The 25,598-nt window shown below is 51.0% G+C and overlaps 1 long non-coding RNA gene across 3 annotated transcripts; it reads left to right on the forward strand.

Annotated features, from left to right (window-relative positions):
- The first annotated feature begins 12,525 nt into the window (after positions 1-12,525).
- Positions 12,526-25,250, forward strand: LOC142923235 (uncharacterized). Of its 3 annotated transcripts, none has more exons than XR_012940625.1 (5): positions 12,526-12,645; positions 15,637-15,743; positions 16,649-16,785; positions 16,983-17,082; positions 17,526-25,250. It is a non-coding gene; the product is annotated as an uncharacterized LOC142923235 (long non-coding RNA). The 3 variants fall into 3 exon arrangements; XR_012940623.1 differs by having other exon boundaries at positions 12,527-12,645; positions 16,977-17,082; XR_012940624.1 differs by having other exon boundaries at positions 12,527-12,645; positions 15,640-15,743; positions 16,977-17,082.
- Positions 25,251-25,598: the final 348 nt, after the last annotated feature.

Below are 25,598 nucleotides of genomic sequence, written 5' to 3' on the forward strand. Positions count from 1 at the left end.
GGTGGGTTCATCTTGGCCGTGTCACTGGGGTTTATAATGGGCAGGTAGGGTGGGTTTATAATGGACAGGTAGGGTGGGTTTATAATGGGCAGGTAGGGTGGGTTTATAATGGGCAGGTAGAGTGGGTTTATATTGGGCAGGGAGGGTGGGTTTATAATGGAAATGTAGGGTGGGTTTATAATGGGCAGGTAGATTGGGTCTATAATGGGCAGGTAGGGTGGGTTTATAATGGACAGGTAGGGTGGGTTCATAATGGGCAGGTAGGGTGGGTTTATAATGGACAGGTATGGTGGGTTCATCTTGGCCGTGTCACTGGGGTTTATAATGGGCAGGTAGGGTGGGTTTATAATGGGCAGGTAGAGTGGGTTTATAATGGGCAGGTAGAGTGGGTTCATAATGGGCAGGTAGTGTGGGTTTATAATGGGTAGGTAAGGTTGGTTTATAATGGGCAGGTAGGGTAGGTTTATAATGGCCAGGAGGAGGAGCTTGGCCCAACTGGGCAGGGCGCTCCGGTCGCTCTTCGTCCGCCTGCTGCTGTGTGGTGGACGGCCCACGGCAGAGTAGCGGCGTGGTGGTGGTGGAGTCGGTGCCATCCACCACCACGAGCAGCACCACCACCGCAAGCACCACCCACCCACCCCATAACACCACACTCACCACACACACCCAGCCACACTCACCCAGCCCACACACACACACTCACCCCACACACACACACTCATCCCACACACACTCACCCCACACACACACCACACTCACACCACACCAGACACTCACACACACCCAGCCACACACCACACAAGCCCCACACTCACCCCACACACCACATACATACACGCACCATACACTCGCCACACACTCACCACACACACACTCACCACACATACACTCACCCCACCCACACCGCACCACGCACCACACACACACCCAGCCACACACCACACACAATGATCCCACACACACAATTACCCTACATACACACTCACCCCACACACACACTCACCCCACACACACACTCACCCCACACACAAACACTCACACCACACTCTCCGCACCAGACACCACACACACACTGATCCCACACACATACTCACCATACACATATTCACCACACACACGCACCACACACACACTCACCCCACACACTCCCGTGGGAAATAGCTGTGGCAGAAGACGAAAGAGTCGAAACCCAGACATGGACTGGACACAGCCACTCTGACTGCACTCACCACACACTCAGCCCAGTAGCCTACCCAGGGCTCCCTTACCCCGGGACTCCAACCCATGCTGGTTTTCATCCGGTGGCAGTCCTCAAAGGAGGAGGATGAGGGAGGGAGTGACCTCGCCACACGGTTTCCAGGACATGGGGAGGGGGAAGGGAGGCCTGGTGCAGGCACTGGACGAGAAGCGTGCCTAGGCCCTGCCACGTGAAGTTTGTTAAGAAAAAAAGTTATAATTTAATCATATATAGCTCTGTTTAACACGTAGGCTTTCGCGACCAATATTATTCATAATAAAGGTTTTTGGGTTAGATCGCGTTTATTTATAAATGTGTCGTAACCCTCCACCACCCGACACGGCCAATCAGCAAAGAAAAGTGTCACGTTGACAAAAGACAAATAATTCACTACTTCAGCCCACCGGTGTGTTGAAGAGTTAATCCACATTTACAGTTTGAGTACGACGTTTCGCTGGTAAATACTTCCAGCATCATCGGGCAATTCGCCGGTTTTATATAGAGCAGAAGAGTGACGTCATCACTTAACTCATCAGGTGCAGTGATTAGAGGCGGAGGGGGGGGGGTAATGTAATTATATAATCGATTAGTAATCAGTCATTGGTTATGATTAGTAATGAGTTGTAGATTAGTAATTCTTTAAATCAAAATGTAATGTGTATTATTTAATAATACGCTTCCAGGCCGCACTGAGCCGGTAGCTGTCAGAGCGATTAAAGTTATTCTTGTTCCTCTCAATTTCAATGGATTCTCTAATTAGTCTTTGCCAGTAATAATTAGTTTTACACACCACTGCAACATTGTCAAAATCAATTGAGTGTCCTTGTTGACAAGCATGTTCTGCCACTGCCGACAGTTGTGTTTGAGATAATTTAATATTTCTCTGATGTTCTTTTAGTCTTACGCTGATGTTACGTCCCGTCTGCCCAATGTAGCAGCTGCCACATGAACAATTAATCCGATATACACCTTCTGTTGATAGTTTAGGTAATGCGTCTTTAGTGCAAGATACTAGTTTTTGAATTTTGTGTACTGTACCAAATCTTACTGTAATGTTTTGCTTTTGCAAAACGCGGGCTAATTTGTCAGTTACTCCTGAGATATATGGAATTTTTATTGTTTTAACAATCTGGTCGCTTTCAGTAGTATTGCTTTGCGATCGTGATTTGGCATTCAGTGCTCTGTTAATTTGAGCATTATTGTAGCCATTCTGTCGTAGTGCGTCTTTAACGTGTTTAATCTCTCTCACTAGACTCTCACCATCTGACACTGTTTTCGCCCGATGCACGAGCGTCTTAATAAGAGAGGATTTTTGAGCTGGATGATGATGTGATTCTGCATTCAGATAGGCATCAGTGTGCGTTTGCTTTCTGTAAACGCTGTGTGTTATTTTACCGTTTAGGCCATGTCCAAGCAAAATATCTAGGAATGGGAGTGTATTATTCACCTCCATTTCCATGGTGAACTGGATGGCCGGGTTTTGTGCATTGAGATGATTTAGAAAATCATTAAGTGTATCTTTACCATGTGGCCAGACAACCAAAGTGTCATCCACATACCTAAACCAAAAGGATGGTTTTAATGTGCTCGAGGCAAGTGCTCTTATTTCAAAGTTTTCCATGTACAAATTTGCTATAGCAGGGGATAAAGGAGAACCCATTGCTGCTCCTTCCTTTTGTTTAAAGAAATCCCCTCTCCATAAGAAGTAAGTGTTATTTAAGCAATGGCCAGCAAGTTTCGGAATATCTTTTTGTAAACTGGTATTCTTTACTAGTGTATCAAGTAATTTAAGCGATTCGTCCACTGGAACCTTAGTGAATAGAGAAATCACATCAAAGCTTACCAGAATATCATCAGGAGTAAGTTTAATATCTTTAATCACATTCACAAGATGTTCTGAATTTTTTTATGAATGAAGATGTCTTACCGATGTAGGGCTGTATTTGTTTGGTTATATATTTTGCTAATTGATATGTGGCAGAGCCAATTGTGCTGACTATGGGTCGTAATGGGATGCCGATTTTATGAATCTTTGGTAGCCCATAAAGTCTAGGTGGTTTTGAGGCCCTTGGCTTAATTAGGTATTGCTCATTTTTAGGGATTAATGAATTTGCAATTATTGCAGTGGTCTTACGTTCTAAAGTATTAGTTGGATCTCGTTTAATTTTAATGTAGGTACTTTCCTCTAGTAAATTTCTAATTTTATTATCATAATCGGCTCGTGACATCAGTACAGTAGTGCGGCCTTTATCAGCTGCTAGGATTTGGATATCCTTATTTACACGCAGCTCTCTTAAGGCTTTTGCCTCGTTAGAGCTAATATTTACTTTTGGAACTTTGTTATTCTCAATTATTTTAGCAACCTCATGTCTAGTCATCTCTGCCTCATTATGTGGAAGGAGTCTAACTGCTGATTCTACCTCAGCAATTATCTCATCCACTGGAATTGTGCGTGGGGTAACGGCAAAGTTAAGGCCTTTAGAAAGGATAGAGACCATGTCACCGGTTAATACAGTGTTGGTCAAGTTCAGTACAGTTTTGTTTTTACATTTTTGGGTTTCAGTAGGGATTTGTTTATTATGTAGTCTAGAAAATTTATTAATTTGGTTAGTTTTTGTTAGTTTAAACACATTATCAGCCGATTGTTGTGTTATGTTATCGATTATATTCCAATAATGCATAGATACACTATTGCTTATATCTAAGTGTAACTGCTTTAGCGATTCCGAAATGTAAGATAATTCACTCCTATTGTGCTGTATTCTCTCTATTAATAATAATTCGCTAGCTTTGTGTAGTATTTGGTTAGCTTTAGAAGACTTTATGTGATGTGTTATTTTAACTGCGTTTGGTATTACCTTTGAATCTCTGCACCTTTTGAGGAACGCCAGTGAAGATATCAATTTCATCCGCTTAATGCGAAGCTTCTCCAATTTTCTGGTTTTAAGAAAAGTATCCTCCCCATAGAGGTTAGTCAGTTTAACACGTAGGCTTTCGCGACCAATATTATTCATAATAAAGGTTTTTGGGTTAGATCGCGTTTATTTATAAATGTGTCGTAACCCTCCACCACCCGACACGGCCAATCAGCAAAGAAAAGTGTCACGTTGACAAAAGACAAATAATTCACTACTTCAGCCCACCGGTGTGTTGAAGAGTTAATCCACATTTACAGTTTGAGTACGACGTTATATAGCTCTGTACATAATATCGTAGTTTTGAATGTAATTATTGTAAATATTATAATTATTGTAAGAATGTTTTGTTCTTTTAAGAGCGTTGTTATTGTGAATAAAGTCATCATATAGCTCTGTACATAATATCGTAGTTTTGAATGTTTTATTGTAAATATTATAATTATTGTAAGAATGTTTTGTTCTTCTAAGAGCGTTGTTATTGTGCATAATGTCATCATATAGCTCTGTACATAATATCGTAGTTTTGAATGTTTTATTGTAAATATAATTATTGTAAGAATGTTTTGTTCTTCTAAGAGCGTTGTTATTGTGCATAAAGTCATCGGGACGTGAGATGACCTTGCGGACGTTGATTTTGTGGGGTTTGGTGCCGTCGATTGTCAGTGACGTGTGGGGTCTGGGTTCATCTTTGCCGTGTCACTGGGGTTTATAATGGACAGGTAGGGTGGGTTTATAATGGACAGGTAGGGTGGGTTTATAATGGACAGGTAGGGTGGGTTTATAATGGGCAGGAAGGGTGGGTTCATCTTGACCGTGTCACTGAGGTTTATAATGGACAGGTAGGGTGGGTTTATAATGGACAGGTAGGGTGGGTTTATAATGGGCAGGTAGGGTGGGTTTATAATGGGCAAGTAGGGTGGGTTCATCTTGGCCGTGTCACTGGGGTTTATAATGGGCAGGTAGGGTGGGTTTATAATGGACAGGTAGGGTGGGTTTATAATGGGCAGGTAGGGTGGGTTTATAATGGGCAGGTAGAGTGGGTTTATATTGGGCAGGGAGGGTGGGTTTATAATGGAAATGTAGGGTGGGTTTATAATGGGCAGGTAGATTGGGTCTATAATGGGCAGGTAGGGTGGGTTTATAATGGACAGGTAGGGTGGGTTCATAATGGGCAGGTAGGGTGGGTTTATAATGGACAGGTATGGTGGGTTCATCTTGGCCGTGTCACTGGGGTTTATAATGGGCAGGTAGGGTGGGTTTATAATGGGCAGGTAGAGTGGGTTTATAATGGGCAGGTAGAGTGGGTTCATAATGGGCAGGTAGTGTGGGTTTATAATGGGTAGGTAAGGTTGGTTTATAATGGGCAGGTAGGGTGGGTTTATAATGGCCAGGAGGAGGAGGAGGAGCTTGGCCCAACTGGGCAGGGCGCTCCGGTCGCTCTTCGTCCGCCTGCTGCTGTGTGGTGGACGGCCCACGGCAGAGTAGCGGCGTGGTGGTGGTGGAGTCGGTGCCATCCACCACCGCGAGCAGCACCACCACCGCAAGCACCACCCACCCACCCCATAACACCACACTCACCACACACACCCAGCCACACTCACCCAGCCCACACACACACACTCACCCCACACACACACACTCATCCCACACACACTCACCCCACACACACACTCACCACACTCACACCACACCAGACACTCACACACACCCAGCCACACACCACACAAGCCCCACACTCACCCCACACACCACATACATACACGCACCATACACTCGCCACACACACACTCACCACACACACACTCACCACACATACACTCACCCCACCCACACCGCACCACGCACCACACACACACCCAGCCACACACCACACACAATGATCCCACACACACAATTACCCTACATACACACTCACCCCACACACACACTCACCCCACACACACACTCACCCCACACACAAACACTCACACCACACTCGCCGCACCAGACACCACACACACACTGATCCCACACACATACTCACCATACACATATTCACCACACACACGCACCACACACACACTCACCCCACACACTCCCGTGGGAAATAGCTGTGGCAGAAGACGAAAGAGTCGAAACCCAGACATGGACTGGACACAGCCACTCTGACTGCACTCACCACACACTCAGCCCAGTAGCCTACCCAGGGCTCCCTTACCCCGGGACTCCAACCCATGCTGGTTTTCATCCGGTGGCAGTCCTCAAAGGAGGAGGATGAGGGAGGGAGTGACCTCGCCACACGGTTTCCAGGACATGGGGAGGGGGAAGGGAGGCCTGGTGCAGGCACTGGACGAGAAGCGTGCCTAGGCCCTGCCACGTGAAGTTTGTTAAGAAAAAAAGTTATAATTTAATCATATATAGCTTTGTACATAATATCGTAGTTTTCAATGTTTCATTGTAAATATTATAATTATTGTAAGAATGTTTTGTTCTTCTAAGAGCGTTGTTATTGTGCATAAAGTCATCATATAGCTCTGTACATAACATCGTAGTTTTGAATGTTTTATTGTAAATATTATAATTATTGTAAGAATGTTTTGTTCTTCTAAGAGCGTTGTTATTGTGCATAAAGTCATCATATAGCTCTGTACATAATATCGTAGTTTTGAATGTTTTATTGTAAATATAATTATTGTAAGAATGTTTTGTTCTTCTAAGAGCGTTGTTATTGTGCATAAAGTGATCATATAGCTCTGTACATAATATCGTAGTTTTGAATGTTTTATTGTAAATATAATTATTGTAAGAATGTTTTGTTCTTCTAAGAGCGTTGTTATTGTGCATAAAGTCATCGGGACGTGAGATGACCTTGCGGACGTTGATTTTGTGGGGTTTGGTGCCGTCGATTGTCAGTGACGTGTGGGGTCTGGGTTCATCTTGGCCGTGTCACTGGGGATTATAATGGACAGGTAGGGTGGGTTTATAATGGACAGGTAGGGTTGGTTTATAATGGGCAGGTAGAGTGGGTTTATAATGGCCAGGTAGAGTGGGTTTATAATGGACAGGTAGGGTGGGTTTATAATGGGCAGGTAGAGTGGGTTTATAATGGCCAGGTAGAGTGGGTTTATAATGGCCAGGAGGAGGAGGAGAAGAAGAAGAGGAAGCGAGGGGGCTTGGCCCAACTGGGCAGGGCGCTCCGGTCGCTCTTCGGCCGCCTGCTGCTGTGTGGTGGACGGCCCACGGCAGAGTAGCGGCGTGGTGGTGGTGGTGGAGTCGGTGCCATCCACCACCACGAGCAGCACCACCACCGCAAGCACCACCCACCCACCCCGTAACACCACACTCACCACACACACCCAGCCACACAAACCCAGCCCACAGACACCCACTCACCCCACACACACACACACTCACCCCACACACACTCACCCCACACACACACTCACCCCACACACCCTCACCACACACACTCACCCCACACACAAACTCACCCCACACACACACCCTCACCACACACACTCACCCCACACACACACTCACCCCACACACACACCCTCACCACACACACTCACCCCACACACACACTCACCCCACACACACACCCTCACCACACACACACTCACCCCACACACACACCCTCACCACACACACACTCACCCCACTCACACACACACTCACCACACACACTCACCCACACACACACTCACCCCACACACACTCACCCCACACACTCCCGTGGGAAACAGCTGTGGCAGAAGACGAAAGAGTGGAAACCCAGACATGGACTTGACACAGCCACTCTGACTCAGCCCACCACACACTCACCACACACACCCAGCCCACACACACCCACTCACCCCACACACACACACTCACCCCACACACACTCACCCCACACACATACTCACCACACACACATTCACCACACACACGCACCACACACACACTCACCCCACACACTCCCGTGGCAAATAGCTGTGGCAGAAGACGAAAGAGTGGAAACCCAGACATGGACTGGACACAGCCACTCTGACTGCACTCACCACACACTCAGCCCACCACACGCTCACCACACACTCAGCCCAGTAGCCTACCCAGGGCTCCCTTACCCGGGACTCCAACCCATGCTGGTTTTCATCCGGTGGCAGTCCTCAAAGGAGGAGGATGAGGGAGGGAGTGACCTCGCCACACGGTTTCCAGGACATGGGGAGGGGGAAGGGAGGCCTGGTGCAGGCACTGGACGAGAAGCGTGCCTAGGCCCTGCCACGTGAAGTTTGTTAAGAAAAAAAGTTATAATTTAATCATATATAGCTCTGTACATAATATCGTAGTTTTGAATGTTTTTATTGTAAATATTATAATTATTGTAAGAATGTTGTGTTTTTCTAAGAGCGTTGTTATTGTGTATAAAGTCACCGGGACGTGAGATGACCTTGCGGACGTTGATTTTGTGGGGTTTGGTGCCGTCGATTGTCAGTGACGTGTGGGGTCTGGGTTCATCTTGGCCGTGTCACTGGGGTTTATAATGGGCAGGTAGGGTGGGTTTATAATGGACAGGTAGGGTGGGTTTATAATGGACAAGTAGGGTGGGTTTATAATGGGCAGGTAGGGTGGGTTCATCTTGGCCGTGTCACTGGGGTTTATAATGGGCAGGTAGGGTGGGTTCATCTTGGCCGTGTCACTGGGGTTTATAATGGGCAGGTAGGGTGGGTTTATAATGGACAGGTAGGGTGGATTTATAATGGGCAGGTAGAGTGGGTTTATAATGGGCAGGTAGGGTTGGTTTATAATGTGCACGTAGAGTGGGTTCATAATGGACAGGTGGAGTGGATTTATAATGGGCAGGTAGGGTGGGATGGCGATTGGATGCCTTCCCCACGTAAGATGGCGGTTAGGTGCCTTCCCTATGCAAGATGGCGGTTGGGCGCCTTCCCTTTGTCCCTTTCCAAATATATTGGTCCCTTTCCACGTTAATGGGTCTCTTTGTGAGTCTGTAGGCGTATGTTGTGAGTCTTCCGGCGTCCGTTGTGAGTCTGTGGGTGTCCGTTGTGAGTCTGTGGGTGTCTGTTGTGAGTCTGTGGGTGTCTGTTGTGAGTCTTCCGGCGTCCGTTGTGAGTCTGCTTGTGTCTGTTGCGAGTCTGTGGGTGTCCGTTGTGAGTGTTCCGGCGTCCGTTGTGAGTCTGCTTGTGTCTGTTGCGAGTCTGTGGGTGTCTGTTGTGAGTCTGCTTGTGTCCGTTGTGAGTCTGTGGGTGTCCATTGCGAGTCTGTGGGTATCCGTTGTGAGTCTGTGGGTGTCCATTGTGAGTCTGCGGGTGTCCATTGCGAGTCTGTGGGTGTCCGTTGTGAGTCTGTGGGCGAGTGCCTGTGTAAGTCTGTGGGTGTCCATTGTGAGTCTGTGGGTGTCCGTTGCGAGTCTGTGGGTGTCTGTTGTGAGTCTGCGGGTGTCCATTGTGAGTCTGTGGGTATCCGTTGTGAGTCTGTGGGTGTCCATTGTGAGTCTGTGGGTGTCCGTTGTGAGTCTGTGGGTGTCCGTTGTGAGTCTGCGGGTGTCCGTTGCGAGTCTGTGGGCGAGTGGCTGTGTAAGTCTGTGGGTGTCCATTGTGAGTCTGTGGGTGTCCATTGTGAGTCTGTGGGTATCCGTTGTGAGTCTGTGGGTGTCCATTGTGAGTCTGTGGGTGTCCGTTGTGAGTCTGTGGGTGTCCGTTGTGAGTCTGCGGGTGTCCGTTGCGAGTCTGTGGGCGAGTGCCTGTGTAAGTCTGCCGGTCCCCCATGCTACGTCGAATCTCCTTTCGCGCCCTGCACGCGAGCCGAGTCCGCGGTGCAACGTTCGGCGATGCGACGGGGGAATCGCCTCGCCCCGTGGAGGCGGGAACAGGTGGGGCCCCGGGCCTCTGTCGCCATTTCCCGGCATCTGCCTGTGCCTGCGGTGATCCACCAACCCTCGCCTGGTTTGCAGGCGCCTGTCCACCCCCTCGCCTTCCCCAAACCGCAACGGCACCAAACAAAGGCGCCTCGATTATTCCCTTACTCCCCGTCACGTCGTCTTCTTCTTGACATCGGAAATAAAAGTTCCGTGTGTAATACTTTTTTTTATCTCTTTGGGGCCGTCCATAAATGACGTCACGCGATTTTTGACGATTTTTAACACCCCCCCCCTCAAATATGACGTCACAAAGCTCTGCCCCCCCCCCCCCACACACTCCCACCCTCCCCAAAAAAAAACATATTTCCATTTTGAAAATAAAACATGCTTCAAATCGCTTAAAATTATTGTCACTGTAGTGCGTGTTTAACGTGGTGCTGCACTCCGATGTTGTAGGAGAAAACGTTTATTAAAAAGTCTTTTTAATTAAGTAGAAAGTGTCGTCTGTATTTGTTGAAAGTTTTGATGTGACGTCACATTTCTCAAACCCCGCCCCCTCCCTCGTCACACATCGTCACAAATCTCTGACCCCTCCCCACCCCCCCCTTCTAGGTGCGTGACGTCATTCATGGACGGCCCCTTATTGAGCACCCCCATCAGCCAAAGGCGGCCGTTGTGGCACTTGTGCAGAATGTTTGGGAGTGCCGATTTCCCAGAGAGCTCCCCTTAGAAGTGGGCGACTTCTGTCGGCGCGCTTCCCTACCTAAGATGGCGGGTGGGCAACGTCCCTACCTAAAATGGCGACCAGGAGTCTTCACTGCCTAAAATGGCGGTTGGGCGTCTTTCCTGCCGAATATGGCGGTTGGTTGCCTTCAAACAAGATTATGCTGAAGGGAAGCAATAAAATAATAAAATATATATAAAACAATAAAATTCTCACGACGTTTCGACTGCAACACAAGCAGTCATCATCGGGTGTGAAAACCAACGTCAAGAAACATTTGAAAGACGTGGGGGTTTGTATTTATTTATTTTTAAACATTAGCACCACGGACAGCGATTTGACAGTTTGTTTAGATGGACGAGTCCATCTATGTTCGGAAAAGAGGAGGGGGGAGACGAAAAATTAATGTATGCTGTCTGAAAGCCACCGTAAGCGTGAACAATCGATTAAGACCCGAAATGGTGTATCAAATCCTTCCAATGATTGCTAAGCCATAATCCATCTGAAAAAAAACGCCACTTTTTACAAATTTTCTTGCTGTGGTTTTCACACCTGATGATGATTGCTTGTGTTGCGGTCGTAAACGTCGTGATAATTTTATTGTTTTACATTTTTATTATTTTATTGTTTCCCTTCTACGTGGTGACTTTACCGAAAGAACCAAGAATATGAATCCCTGCAGTCACGAACGCTTTAAATCAAAATTTAAGATGGAAGATTTTCACCATTCCGACCTAAGCTGGCGGTTGGGTGCCTTCCTTACGCAAGATGGCGGCTGGGAGCCGGCACCTCACTCACCCACCCACTAATTTACCTACCCACCCACTTATTTACTCACCCACCCACTAACTCGCCCACACTCAATCATCTGTCCACCCACTCATTTACTCACCCACCCACTCGTTCACTCACCCACTCCCTCATTCACTCATCTGTCCACCCACTCATTCACTCACCTGTTCATTCACTCACCCACCCACTGATTCACTCACCCACTCATTCATTCACTCACCCACCCACTCATACACTCACCCACCCGTTCATTCACTCACCCACTCATTCACTCACCCACTCATTCACTCACCCACCCACTCATTCACTCACCACTCATTCATTCACTCACCCACCCACTCATTCACTTACCCACCCGTTCATTCACTCACCCACCCACTCATTCACTCACCCACTCATTCACTCACCCACCCACTCATTCACTCACCCACCCACTCATTCACTCACCTACCCGCTCATTCATTCACCCATCCGCTCATTCACTCACTCACCCACTCATTAACTTACTCACCCACTCATTCACTCACCCACCCACTTATTCCCTCACCCACCCACTCATTCACTAACCCACCCACTCACTCACCCACCCGTTCATTCACTAACCCACCCACCCACCCACTCACCCACCCATTCATTCACTCACCCACCCACCCACTCATTCACTCACCCATCCACTCATTCACTCACCCATCCACTCATTCACTCACCCACCCACTCACCTCCTCGCCCCTCCCCTCAACCCCCTCGACCCTCCCCCTCACATCACCCACCCCCTCCCCTCAACCCCCCTCGCCTCAACCCCATCGCCCCTCCCCTCAACCCCCTCCCCTCAACCCCCTCACCCCTCCCCTCAACCCCCCTCGCCCCCCCCCTCACCACCACCCCCTCCCCTCAACCCGCCTCGCCTCAACCCCTTCACCCCTCCCCTCAATTAGTCGCTTAGCGACAAATTGAGGGGAGGGGTGAGGGGGGGCAAATGGGGTGACGTCGCGCGTCTATAAAAGCGCGGGAAACCCCTCCATCTCAACCCCCTCGCCCCTCGCCACCAGCGATGGCGGCTGTCTCTGAGGTGGCCTCGCGGCCTCGTCCGATGGCGCCTCGAGCACCGCGGGGGCCACGCGGATCGACATCGGTGAGGGGGGAATCTGTGCGTCTCGTTGCTCCTCACCACCTCGTCAACCTCCTCACCCATCACCTCGTCAACCTCCTCACCCATCACCTCGTCAACCTCCTCACCCATCACCTCGTCTCTCTCCTCACCCATCACCTCGTCAACCTCCTCACCCATCACCTCACCTCGTCCCCCTCCTCACCCATCGCCTCCACCTCGTCTCTCTCACCCATCACCTCACCTCGTCCCCCTCCTCACCCATCACCTCACCTCGTCAACCTCACCCATCACCTCGTCAACCTCCTCACCCATCACCTCGTCTCCTCACCCATCGCCTCACCTCGTCTCTCCCCACCCGTGAGGGTGAGTGGTGGGTGGGTGTGAGAGTGGTGGGTGGGTGTGAGAGTGAGTGGTGGGTGGGTGTGAGAGTGAGTGGTGGGTGGGTGTGAGAGTGAGTGGTGGGTGGGTGTGAGAGTGAGTGGTGGGTGGGTGTGAGAGTGAGTGGTGGGTGGGTGTGAGAGTGAGTGGTGGGTGGGTGTGAGAGTGAGTGGTGGGTGGGTGTGAGAGTGAGTGGTGGGTGGGTGTGAGAGTGAGTGGTGGGTGGGTGTGCGAGTGAGTGGTGGGTGGGTGTGCGAGTGAGTGGTGGGTGGGTGTGCGAGTGAGTGGTGGGTGGGTGTGCGAGTGAGTGGTGGGTGGGTGTGCGAGTGAGTGGTGGGTGGGTGTGCGAGTGAGTGGTGGGTGGGTGTGCGAGTGAGTGGTGGGTGGGTGTGCGAGTGAGTGGTGGGTGGGTGTGCGAGTGAGTGGTGGGTGGGTGTGAGAGTGAGTTGTGGGTGGGTGTGAGAGTGTGAGAGTGAGTGGTGGGTGGGTGTGAGAGTGTGAGAGTGAGTGGTGGGTGGGTGTGAGAGTGAGTGGTGGGTGGGTGTGAGAGTGAGTAGTGGGTGGGTGTGAGAGTGAGTAGTGGGTGGGTGTGAGAGTGTGAGAGTGAGTGGTGGGTGGGTGTGAGAGAGTGGAGAGTGGGTGTGGGTGGGTGTGAGTGAGTGGTGGGTGGGTGTGAGTGAGTGGTGGGTGGGTGGGTGTGAGTGAGTGGTGGGTGGGTGTGAGTGAGTGAGTGAGTGGTGGGTGGGTGTGAGTGAGTGAGTGGTGGGTGGGTGTGAGAGTGAGTGGTGGCTGGGTGTGAGAGTGAGTGGTGGGTGAGTGGGTGGGTGTGAGAGTGAGTGGTGGGTGGGTGTGAGAGTGAGTGAGTGGTGGGTGGGTGGGTGTGAGAGAGTGAGTGGTGGGTGGGTGGGTGTGAGAGTGAGTGAGTGGTGGGTGGGTGAGAGTGAGTGAGTGGTGGGTGGGTGTGAGAGAGTGAGTTGTGGGTGGGTGGCTGAGAGTGGTGGGTGGGTGGCTGAGAGTGGTGGGTGGGTGTGAGTGGTGGGTGGGTGTGAGTGAGTGAGTGGTGGGTGGGTGTGAGTGAGTGGTGTTTGGGTGTGAGTGAGTGGTGTTTGGGTGTGAGTGAGTGGTGGGTGGGTGTGAGAGTGAGTGGTGGGTGGGTGTGAGAGTGAGTGGTGGGTGGGTGTGAGAGTGAGTGGTGGGTGGGTGTGAGTGGTGGGTGGGTGTGAGAGTGAGTGGTGGGTGAGTGGATGGGTGTGAGAGTGAGTGGTGGGTGGGTGTGAGAGTGAGTGGTGGGTGGGTGTGAGTGAGTGGTGGGTGGGTGTGAGTGAGTGGTGGGTGGGTGTGAGAGTGAGTGGTGGGTGGGTGTGAGAGTGAGTGGTGGGTGGGTGTGAGAGTGAGTGGGTGGGTGTGAGAGTGAGTGGGTGGGTGTGAGAGTGAGTGAGTGGTGGGTGGGTGTGAGAGTGAGTGAGTGGTGGGTGGGTGGGTGTGAGTGAGTGGTGGGTGGGTGTGAGAGTGAGTGGTGGGTGGGTGTGAGAGTGAGTGGTGGGTGGGTGTGAGAGTGAGTGGTGGGTGAGTGGGTGGGTGTGAGAGTGAGTGAGTGGTGGGTGGGTGTGAGAGTGAGTGAGTGGTGGGTGGGTGTGAGAGTGAGTGAGTGGTGGGTGGGTGTGAGAGTGAGTGAGTGGTGGGTGGGTGTGAGAGAGTGAGTGGTGGGTGGGTGGGTGTGAGAGAGTGAGTGGTGGGTGGGTGGGTGTGAGAGTGAGTGAGTGGTGGGTGGGTGTGAGAGAGTGAGTTGTGGGTGGCTGAGAGTGGTGGGTGGGTGTGAGTGGTGGGTGGGTGTGAGTGGTGGGTGGGTGTGAGTGAGTGGTGGGTGGGTGTGAGTGAGTGGTGTTTGGGTGTGAGTGAGTGGTGTTTGGGTGTGAGTGAGTGGTGGGTGGGTGTGAGAGTGAGTGGTGGGTGGGTGTGAGTGAGTGGTGGGTGGGTGTGAGAGTGAGTGGTGGGTGAGTGGGTGGGTGTGAGAGTGAGTGAGTGGTGGGTGGGTGTGAGAGTGAGCGAGTGGTGGGTGGGTGTGAGAGAGCGAGTGGTGGGTGGGTTTGTGAGAGCGAGTGGTGTGTGGGCGATTGGCATTTGTTGCAATAAAGTTCCACATTCATAACCAGAGACCCACGGAGACACCCATAGATTAGGGGCCGTCCATGAATGACGTCACGCACCTGGGGGGGGGGGGTTCAGACATTTGTGACGATGTGTGACGAAGGGGGGGGGGGTGGGGTTTGAGAAACGTGACATCACATCCAAATGCGCAATTTTAAATGAATATAGAATTGTTACATCAACACTAATTATACTCCTACAACATCAGAGTGCAGCGCCACATTAAATACGCACTACAATAGTTTGAAGCACGTTTTATTTTCAAAATGGAAATATGGTTTTGGGGGGGGGGGGCGTGGGGGGCAGAGCTTTGTGACGTCATATTTGAGGGGGGGGGCGTCAAAATTGTCCAAAATCGCGTGACGTCATTTATGGACGCCCCCTTATCTACGTTTGGCTCCTTTACGGTGTGCGAAAGGAGCTCAACACGCACGCACACACAAAAACCCTGTCACCCTGTGTTGCGTTTTATGTTTCGTCGCGCAGCAGATTCCAGTGCTGTTGTTGCAGAAGTAGCATCAGCAGCTGGTTCACCTGCTTGTGGCTTGCAGGAGGGGGTGGCACTCCGCCAGCTCGTCCACCTGGACGGGCCGGTGAGTCCCGGCCTCGATCGCCCGCTCGCGCACTCACCCCTCTGAGCATTCGCCCACTCACTCACCCGCTTGCCCGCTCACTCGCGCGCCGCTCTCGGCGCTCGCGAATTTGCTCGCTCGCTCGCCCACTCATTCCTCCAAGCACTCGCTCACCCACTCGATCACACATTCACTCATCCCTCCAAGCACTACCTCACTCACTCACCCACTCGCTCGCCCACTCACTCCTCCAAGCAATCGCTCACCCACCCACTCGATCACACATCCACTCATCCCTCCAAGCACTACCTCACTCACTCACTCACTCGCTCACCCCTCCGAGCGCTCACCCACTCAGCACCCGCCAGCTCGCCCGTTTGCTCACTCACCCCTTCAGGCACTTGCTCACTCGCGTATCCACTCACTCATTCACCCGTACACTCATTCATTCACTCACCCACTCGCTCGCTCATCCATCCACTCACTCATTCACCCGTACACTCATTCATTCACTCACCCACTCATTCATCCCTACACTCACTCATTCATACATACACTCATTCATACATACTCATTCACTCACTCATCCATACACTCATTCACTCACTCATCCACTCATCTACTCATGCTGCTGCTATTGCTGCTACTGTTGATGATGATACATTTATACTGTTGCTGCTGATTACGATGCTGATGACGATGATGATGTTGACAACACAGATGATGCTACTTTTGATGAAGTTACTCTGCTACTGTTGGCAATGCTGTTGATGTCCATGCTGCTGACGATGCTGCTGATGACAACGCTGATGAAGCTGCTGGTGACGATGATGATGCTAGTCGGTTGCTGCTGCTGATGATGATGATGCTAGTCTGCTGCTGATGCTGTTGATGGCGATGTTATTCTGCTGCTGATGATGAAACAGGTATGTACGGAGTTGGTGCAACGTCGAGTTCAACGCGAGGAGCAGGCTGAGAAAATCAGCAGCATCAGCAGCAGGTCAGCGCCAGCCTGCGCAAGGGCACCAACCGGAGACACAGCCAGCGGCAGCAGGGTGGCAAGGTGAGGGCGGAGAGGGCAGGGTGACGTCACCGCCACTTAGTGGCACATGGGGGTTGTTGTTGTTGTGTCTGTGTGTGCGCATCTCTATTGGTATCTGTGCACGTGTGTGTGTATCTCTGTATCTGTGTGTGTGTATCTGTGTTTTTGTGTGTGTGTGTATCTGCGTGTGATTGTGTGTGTGTGTATCCCAGCGACAGGAGACCATGGGTGAAGATGATCTGGGTCTCAGCGGGGCCTCTGCAGAGGACGTGGAAGGAGAGCTGATCCGGCACGTGTGTGAGACCGAGCTTCTGGCAGGTATGGACTCTACCCACCATCACCACCCGTGTCTCACCACCCGTGTCTCACCCCCCCCATGTCTCACCCCCCCCCCGTGTCTCACCCCCCCGTGTCTCACCCCCCCCGTCTCACCCCCCCGTGTGTCACCCCCCCGTGTGTCACCCCCCCGTGTGTCACCCCCCCATGTCTCACCCCCGCGTGTCTCACCCCCCCGTGTCTCACCCCCCCCCCCCCCCCTGTGTCTCTGTGGGTCTCTGTGGGTCTCTATGGGTCTGTTTTAGCTAAAAGTTAGCATGAACTTGATTGCGGCTAGTACATTGTTAATTAGTTCATAGTTTTCAGTAGTTTTCCGGAAGTTATTATTCTCTTAGTTCATAGTTGGCAGTAGTTTTACGACAGTTATACATTTATTAGTTTATATTTAGTAGCAACATCAGATTTTTTTTTTGCGTCTTTCCCAGCGCGGCCGCCGTGGAAGGCCCCTCCGGCTCTCCTCAAGGCCATCGCCAGCATCTTGACGGCCACGAGCGAGCGTTGGTTTTGTGATGGAGGCACGGCAGCACCAGGCCCTGGCCTCCCTCGTCGATCTTCTTCCGCACCTCATAGCGGTAGTGGAGCTGTTCCTGGCGGATCGAGGGAGGCGGAGGCCGGTGGTCAGTCATGGCAATGGGAACGTTTAACGCTCGGTGGCAGCTGCAGTCGGGGACTTCTGCGACCGGCATTATCCACAACGGAGGTTTTTTTTTTAGTTTGGGGTTTGATCGCGAAAATATATAAACGTGTCGTTAAACTACTGAACGCTGTGAAACTTGGGGGGCTGTTTGCCTTTTGGCGTTCTCTCGTCTAACACTGGGTAGTGAGACACTGGGTAGTGAGACACTGGGTAGTGAGACACTGGGTAGTGAGACACTGGGTGGTGAGAACCTGGGTAATGAGGCACTGGGTGGTGAGACACTGGGTAATGAGACACTGGGTAATGAGACACTGGGTAGTGAGACACTGGGTGGTGAGAACCTGGGTAATGAGACGCTGGGTAGTGAGACACTGGGTAGCGAGACACTGGGTGGTGAGACACTGGGTGGTGAGACACTGGGTAGCGAGACACTGGGTGGTGAGACGCCGGGTGGTGAGATGCTGGGTAATGAGACACTGGGTAGCGAGACACTGGGTAGTGAGACACTGGGTGGTGAGACACTGGGTAGTGAGACACTGGTAGTGAGACACTGGGTGGCGAGACACTGGGTAGCGAGACACTGGGTGGTGAGACACTGGGTAGTGAGACACTGGGTGATGAGACACTGGGTAGCGAGACGCTGGGTGGCGAGACGCTGGGTGGCGAGACGCTGGGTGGCGAGACGCTGGGTGGCGAGATGCTGGGTAGTGAGACGCTGGGGTAGTGAGACGCTGGGGTAGTGAGACGCTGGGGTAGTGAGACGCTGGGGTAGTGAGACGCTGGAGTAGTGAGACGCTGGGGTAGTGAGACGCTGGGGTAGTGAGACGCTGGGGTAGTGAGACGCTGGGGTAGTGAGACGCTGGGGTAGTGAGACGCTGGGGTAGTGAGACGCTGGGGTAGTGAGACGCTGGGGTAGTGAGACGCTGGGGTAGTGAGACGCTGGGGTAGTGAGACGCTGGGGTAGTGAGACGCTGGGGTAGTGAGACGCTGGGGTAGTGAGACGCTGGGGTAGTGAGACGCTGGGGTAGTGAGACGCTGGGGTAGTGAGACGCTGGGGTAGTGAGACGCTGGGGTAGTGAGACGCTGGGGTAGTGAGACGCTGGGGTAGTGAGACGCTGGGGTAGTGAGACGCTGGGGTAGTGAGACGCTGGGGTAGTGAGACGCGGCCCTAAAGAAGGCTGTTGTCTCTGGTGTAGACCAATCAGTTTCAAAGACAATGCCACATTATCAGAGCGTGTTTTGTTTGCATGTTCACCACAAGTGCCATGTGTGGTTAATGCAGACATGATTGATAATTGTTTTTTTACCCTTTTATCTGGCAACAAACTGACACTTTTTTTTTACAAGGAGCCATGTTTGCATTGACCACAATACCTGCGGTCGGAATGCAAACGAAAACATACGACTTTGATAATGTATTGGCACTGTCGATTGGTCCACACCCGAGACTTCTTTCCTTAGAGCCTCGTCTCACATTGGTGTTGGACCAGATGAAGCCACAAGGCGCACAACTCAAAGACAATGCACCATCAGAGTACGAGAGCTCGGGCTAAGCATTTACACCATTGGAACCTCCTTGGCCAGTAGCAAAATATGATAATTGTTTTTTTTACCCTTTTATCTGGCAACAGAGACATGATTCTTTGCAAACAGTTTCTCTTTGGGTCTACATGGGTCTCTATTGGCGTCTCTGTCGATGTGAGCCTCAGGGATGTTGCTGTGGTTGTCGTAGCCGCCGCTCTTGTAGCCACCCCAGGATTTGTCCTCGTCCAGCGTGAAGAACCACACCTCTTGCATGGCTGCCCAGTTCCAACTTCTGGCGACGACTCAGCTGAGGCCCAAAAGAGATCCAGAATCGCTGCACGCGTAACGACAACAATAACAACTTGAACTATAAACTATTTCTATTTTATGAGACCTCCTTTGCCAGTAACAAAATATAGCAATAGGTTTTTACCCTTTTAGCTGGCACAAAAACTGACACCTTTATACAAGGGATCATATTTGCAATAACCACAACACAAGCAGTTTTGTGCCAGCTAAAAGGGTAAAAACCTATTACTATATTTCTATTTTGTGTATATGCCAGGTAAGACCCCTGCTAGAGCTACGTCATCACCGTCATCATAATCATGTGGAAACTTGGCAATCCACTGAGACACACAGAGACCCATTCTCATAGAGACCCAAGGAGACCAATAGAGACTCATAGAGACCCTTTCCCATATAGAACCACCGAGACCTACAGAGATCTATACTCTTACATAACCATAGAGACCCATACTAAATCTAAACTATTTTTTATTTGACCAGGTAAGGCCCCACCAAAGTGGCTGATATCAACATCATCATCACGTGGAACTTTATAGTGGCAGCCAAGTACTCTATACCCAAGTAACATGGCCACTGTGAAGTCACCCACGTAACATGGCCACCGTGAAGTCACCCACGTAACATGGCCACCGTGAAGTCACCCACGTAACATGGCCGTGGTGACATCCCCCCATTCACCGTGGCCACTTCCCCTCACTGCTGTTCTCACCTTGAGGCGATTTGCTGCGGATAGAGCCAGTGACGGCTGCGGACAGCGCACTCCACGTGTTGCCAGAAACTCCCTCCCACGTGCTCCAGCTCTCCTTGTCTACAACAACCGCCATTCGCCACTAAGTGGCGGTGACGTCACCACGACGCTTGTGCCAGGCCATATGAACCTGGAGGCCACGTGAAGTGTTGAACGCCCGCTGGCAGGAGGTCATGGGGCAGACCCAAGTGCCACGGGGCGACTGACTGAGCTGACTGAGATGACTGGCTGATGCTCCACCTGTGCCCCCTACTGTGCCAACCTGCTGTGCTTTAGCCACCCAGCGCTCCGCTCGTTGTTGTGAGCATCGCTCCTCCGCCCTCTGTTGTTGGAGGGCGACTGCCTCCAACTGCCCAGTAGCGTCCTTCACGAGCCTCCACAGAGGCCGACCTTGACACCGCTGGTACCAGTCATCGGCATGTCCACTCGGCTCCACGTCCTGTACCACATCACTGCATCTCTTCTCTAGCCCGTGCCGTGCCCGTTTAGCCCCCTCGATCCGGCCGAACAAAAGCTGTTTAGGCATGCGGTGGCTGGGCATTGGCTACATGACCCAGGCAACGCAGCCTTGCCTGCCAGAGGAGCTCACCGATGAACCTTGTCCAGATCTTTCAAGGATTTGTGAGCTCACACAATCCAGCCTGGTTAAACCCAGGATGGATCGTAGGCAGGCTAGCCTAAATGGTTCTAACCGGCGAAGATGTTCCATTAGGGGGGTCCACGTTTCGCAAGCGTAGAGAAGGGAGGGAATGACCGTGGCCGAGAAGACCTGAAGCTTAGTGCGGAGCGACAGACCAGGTAGCTTCCACACAGCGTTACGCAACCAATGAAAAGATATTGCCGCTCGACTGATTCGGAGCGAGACCTCTGCTGTTAAACTGGAGCTGGTCATAAGCACACTGCCCAGGTATGGGAAACTCTCCACTCTCTCCACAACTGCCCCATCACCGATTGGGAGTTGTGGGAGTGGAGTGTCCGATGGTACAAAATACCCAGGCGGGTGCTTAGTTTTGGCGGGGCTGATGGTAAGACCCCATCTCTTAGTGGCACGCTCCAGTCTCAGCAGCAGCATCTCCAACTCCTATGAATATGCAGCTATTACCAAATCATCGGCATGCATAACGTGGTTGAGCAATAGGGAGCCATCCCTTGACCGCACCCGGGCATCGATCAGCCTCCCATTATATCTGTACCAAATGGAGATTCCCCCGGTACAGCTATTGAAGGCTTCACGAACTACGTGGTCAAAATAGATGTTAAACAATGTGGGAGCCGGAGGACATCCCTGTCGCACCCCAAGGTGTACATGGAATGGCTCTGACTCCCGGCCACGTAGTTTTACCCGGGCCCGCTCACCATCATGAAGGTCCTTAATGATTGTGAGCAGAGGGTCAAGGACTCCAAAAGCACGAAGAACAACCCCGAGCCCAGGCCTACTGATGGTATCATAGGTTTTGACCAGTTCAATAAAGCAGAGATGTGTAGGTCTTGCTGGAATTCCCTACATCTCTGCTGTAGCAGACGGACAGAAAATATGGCATCTGTGCAGGACCGCCCTTTCCTGAAACCGCATTGGGGCTTCAAGCCTCTGCTCAGCGTGCCTGGCAAGGCGATGTTGAATAATCCTTGCCAGAACCTTTCCCGGCACACTGAGGAGTGAGATGCCCCTGTAGTTTTTACAGTCTGTGCGGTCCCCCTTCTTAAAGAAGGGGACCACCAGGGCATCCTTCCAATCCTGCGGAACCCGTCCAGTGATCCAGACTGTTATAATGTCATATAGGGCAGTCTGTGCACAAACGCCACCCTCCCTCAGCATTTCGCTTGGGAGATCATGTCTGCCCGGTGCCTTTCCTGGTCTCAGACTCCGGATCGCCTTCAGTACTTCTTTAACAGATGGCACCTCAGCCAGCTGCTCACAGGGGGTGACTTCTTACAATATTTGAGGCACCGCTGCCTCAGCAGGGTCATCCCCACTTTTTGCCACGATGTTTTCCAGGACTTCAGAAATGCTCAGCAAATCTGCAAACCTGCAAACCTGTTCCTGGGGGTCGGAGAGTGGATCACCGTTTTTTCCCCTAATGATGGTAATAGGTGTGGCGCTGCAGGTGACTTTTTTTGATGGAGTTAAATTGAGATTTGTGATCGCGGGCCACTGAAGCAGACTCCATCTCCTCAGCAATCCGCGACCACCACCCATCCTTGCAGCGCCTCACGGCTCTCCAAACTTCTGAGCGAAGGCTGCGGTAAGGCTCCTCATTCTCTGACGTGGGATTCTGTAGCCGATGACAGTGGGCCTGTCACTTTTTCTCTACTATCTTGAACACCTCTGTCAGCCAGGGTCTCTGGGGAGGTCTGGACCGTGTACCCAAAGCCATTGCAGCTGCATGAGTCAGTCCTAAACCTTGCCCATATATTTCGATTTAAAGCTTTCGTGACTGCAAGGATTCATCTTCTTTGGTTCTTTCGGTCAAGTCACGTAGAGTGAGAATAAAATAATAAATTGATAAAATAAAATTGACACTTAATTAATTGTATTTTACGATGACCTTCAGACCGCAGCTCTTTCGCTGGCATTGACTCTTAATACCTCTCACACCACGGTTAATGGTATGGTTTACAACATGGAGTATAACAGTGCCTCGCAGCTGTCTCTCTCCCCCTCCTCTGTTCCGACCATGGATGAACTCGTCCGTCTGAACGGGGCCCGTAGCTATCCATGTTGCTAAAGTTGAGGGTAAGAATCCACCCATTTTTTCGCCATATAGCATTGTGATATATAACGACTTATTGTTGGTAGCTTAGCTGATTGGAGAATATATAGAGTTCATTGATAACATTGAGGTAATTTATATTTTAGTTTTTTATTAGTTCACTATATAGTATTCATTATATATTGTAGTGTATACCCAGTTACTGTGAATAGCTCGGATGTGTAGGCCTTGACTTCAACATAGCCATTTCTGTGACCAGTCACAAGCTAATCACTCAGTTATTTCAATGCTCAATTCGCCTAGTTATTTCAATGCTAAATTCTCCTGTTTGATTTGTACTAGGTGCCTCTGTGAATGTGTATGCTCTGACTTTAACATAGCTATTTCTGTGACCAGTTACAAGCTAATCACTCAGCCATTTCAATGCTAAATTCTATGCTAATTCCTTTGTCAAGGTGCTTTGTTTCTTCTCACACAGCTTAAAGGTCGCGATCTGAGCGTGGCTTTTTCACTCCAGCGCTGTCCTCCTGACAGTCTCGTCCCTTCACCTGATGAAGGCCGCTTGTGTTGTGGCCGAAGCGTCGTTAGAATATTGTGTTATATTATTTTATCAATTTATTATTTTATTCTCATTCTACGTGACTCGCCCATATACCCTCGAAATCAGGAGGAGTGGGGGACGATGCCAACCCCAGCCGCAAGCGATGATGAAATTCTTGCTTGCAACTTTCATCACCTGAGACCAGGCCAGTTTAGGTTGGAATGGGGTCCTGGGTGTACACCCACCACCGGAGTGGAAGAATGGCAGGCGCATCTTACAGATGACTAGTCGATGGTCAGAGGGCAGATCAGCTCCACGGTAGGTCCTGGTGTCAAGAACATGGGCTTGCATCCGCTGGTCCATCACTATGTAGTCCAGTAGATGTTCTTGCTTGGACCCGGCATGCATCCATGATGTTGTGTGGATGCCCCGATGCCGTAACAGCGTGTTGGTAATTACAAGCCCATGGGCTGCACAAAAATCTAGCAGCCTCCTACCGTTGTTATTAAGCTGATCTGGCCCATGCCCTCCAATCACTCCAGACCAGATGCCAGCGTCATGACCAACTCGGGCATTGAAGTCACCCAACAAGATGACTCTATCCCGAGGGGCCACTTTAGCCAGCACCTGTGACAGGAGGTCATAGAAGGCATCTGACTCATCGGCTTTGCCTGCATCCCTCCACGGATGTTCGTCTTCGGTGGTGGCATAAGTAACCACGACCACCACTCCTCGCCTCCAGTTGATGGGAAGTCGAGCCCAAAGTAGCCTGGGGCTTACAACTTCTCACACCTCACCGCCACGCTCCCACGCCCCCTTCATTCTTTTGTTCAAAAGAAGAGCCACACCCTGTTGTTTGGCAGTCTGCTGCCCCGAGTAGAGGACTGTCCACCCTTCATGGTGGCAGGAGCCAGAACCGGTCCACCGGACCTCCTGAATGCCACAGAGATCCAGGTGGTGCCGGTCTAGCTCCCGACAGGAGTGGCAGTCTCTCCTCCGCAGTGAGCATTCGAACATTCCACATGGCCGCACGAAGTGGCATTTCGTTGTTTCTGGAGGAGCCCTGAGGGTAGAGATTCAATCTCCTGGCTCGGCCAATTGGGGTTTGGCCAGGAGACGTCATGGACGCCTGTCTTCCCGGGGCCTCCGGCACAAGCTTATTAGTTACATTTTTAATTGTGGTTTCTTGGTAAATTTTTGAAGGTGGAGGGGTTACCAGCCCCTCGCACCTGTCCAGAGCCCCCGTTTAGCCACTGTGGTGGTCACAGACGCCATGAGGGAAGGGGCCAATCGGAATTGGCCCTCCCTCCACAGCACTGTCCACGACAGAGTTGCCCGTCCGGCACAGAGAGGAGGTAGGGGGTTGTTTTGCCTCGTAAACACACACATACACACATACATACAAACATATATAAACACACAAAAACAAAGGTGAAGTAGGCTCCTCTACACACACAGACTTCAAATAGTAGGCGTCAGGGTCGGGATCGAACCGACAACCTCCTGTATACCAAGTGAGGTCATTAACATCTCGTCACTGTGGCACCACAGAGTAGTGTACAGGCATTGCAAACACTCCCAGCGCGAGGCCGACTCACTACATCTCACTGAGGATCGCTCCGCTGGTTTGCAAGTGCGAGTTTGCGTTTTAAGTCGATGTTAAATATATATTTCATGGAAGCTGGTTCGTAAGTGAGGGTGGTGTTCGTAAGTGAGGTGGTGTTCGTAAGTGAGGGTGTTCGTAAGTCGAGTGGAGGGGGCCACGCCTACCTCAATGACGTTGATTCTCAGATCCCACTGTCTCTCATGCAGTAGTCCCCAGGGTCTCTGTGTGGAGAGCGGTGAAGGGGGGGACGGTGGAGAGAGTCACTACAGACTCACATCCTCACCACTAACCCACATCCCAACCAGAAACCCACCATCCTCACCACGAACCCACACACTCGCTAAGAACCCACAACACGGACCCACATTCTCACCACGGACTCACAACTCGAACTCGCATGCTCACCATGAACCCTCACTACG

Source organism: Petromyzon marinus, unplaced genomic scaffold, assembly GCF_048934315.1.
Source record: "Petromyzon marinus isolate PM22_M1 ecotype Great Lakes invasive population unplaced genomic scaffold, UKy_Petmar_22M1.pri1.0 PM_Scaffold_35, whole genome shotgun sequence".
Taxonomy (NCBI): domain Eukaryota; kingdom Metazoa; phylum Chordata; class Hyperoartia; order Petromyzontiformes; family Petromyzontidae; genus Petromyzon; species Petromyzon marinus.